Below are 1265 nucleotides of genomic sequence, written 5' to 3'. Positions count from 1 at the left end.
AAACCGAACAAAAAAAACCATTTAAAGTGGAGTCCCAAAACTAAGGGATTAAAAAGGGGAACTAATGACAAGGAAAATTGTTATCATTTTTTTCACCATTTTGTTTAAATTATTTTTTTCAACATTATATTTTTAAAAACCATCATAACAAAAAAGGAACAACCTCAGTTTTTATTTATCCTTTTAATTCCATGCTCTTTAATTTTTTTTTGATAACCATTTTTTTTCATTACTAAACGTATCCACTGAACCCTTTGGAAAAGCCCGGGAAGTGCCTCCTTTCCCTAATAATAGGAGGGATTTTTAAAAATTTTGCTTTATAAGGTTTCCCCCCGCAAGACCTCCCCGCTGTTCGTCCGTGCGCCCCTGCTCGGGAAAGTATCTTTTTTCCTTTTGATTTAAAAAAAAATTCCCCTTTGGGCCCTTTGGGGTTTTTTCTCATCTTCAGTTTCACAACGGAATTCTGTACTACCCAAATTCTTTTCCTTGCCTTGATTAGTCTTTTGTAGCAACCCCGGGCCCCCCCCAACCTGGAAATTCCCCAAGGGGGCCCGGGAGGGCCCCGCCCCTCCCGGCCGAGAAGTTGCAAACTGTCGCCTGGAGGGGTTTCTTTAAAGTGGCTGGGGGACCACGGGGGGTAAGGACTTTGGGTTTTCCGGCCCAGTCAGCACCCCTGACACACGTGAAGGGGGAGTTTGGCATTTTTCCCACATAGGCCGGGGTCCCCCGTGGCATAGCCCGGGCGAGGGTAAGCTTTTGCATATCGGACTTATCCTTATCCTGAAAAAGAAAATCAGCATTCCCCGATCCTCTACAGAGCAACAACAGCAGCAGCACCAAAGGACCCAAAACCCCGCCCCTTTTCCGACTGGGAGGGCCCCCGGCTTTCCCCGTTTTAAACCCGACTCCGAAAAAGCCCTACCAAAGACCAAAAACCAAACCATTTAAATTAGTTTTTTTTGCTTTATTTTTTACGTTATAAATTTCTTTCCCACCTTGCTTACGGAATCCTTCCTTTTTTTTTCTCGTTTTTTTTTTCGGTTTTTCACTTTTTTCTTCGTTCATTGTATATGTGTTTTTGCGTTATTCCCAAACTTTCATTTTTGTTTTTCACTTTTATTTTAAACTCGAAACTAGCGTTTTTCCCGACGCTTCAAAAATATTCGGGAAACCCCCAATGCAAGGGGAAAACCGCCAAAATTGGGGGACTTAATTCTCGTAGAGGTTTCTTGTTTTTGTGTCCCCGAAGGGCAAAATTTTGGGTG

This window comes from Penaeus monodon, unplaced genomic scaffold (assembly GCF_015228065.2).
Source record: "Penaeus monodon isolate SGIC_2016 unplaced genomic scaffold, NSTDA_Pmon_1 PmonScaffold_7734, whole genome shotgun sequence".
Classification (NCBI taxonomy): domain Eukaryota; kingdom Metazoa; phylum Arthropoda; class Malacostraca; order Decapoda; family Penaeidae; genus Penaeus; species Penaeus monodon.
The sequence above is the reverse complement of the archived record's forward strand: the minus strand, read 5'-3'. Positions refer to the sequence as shown.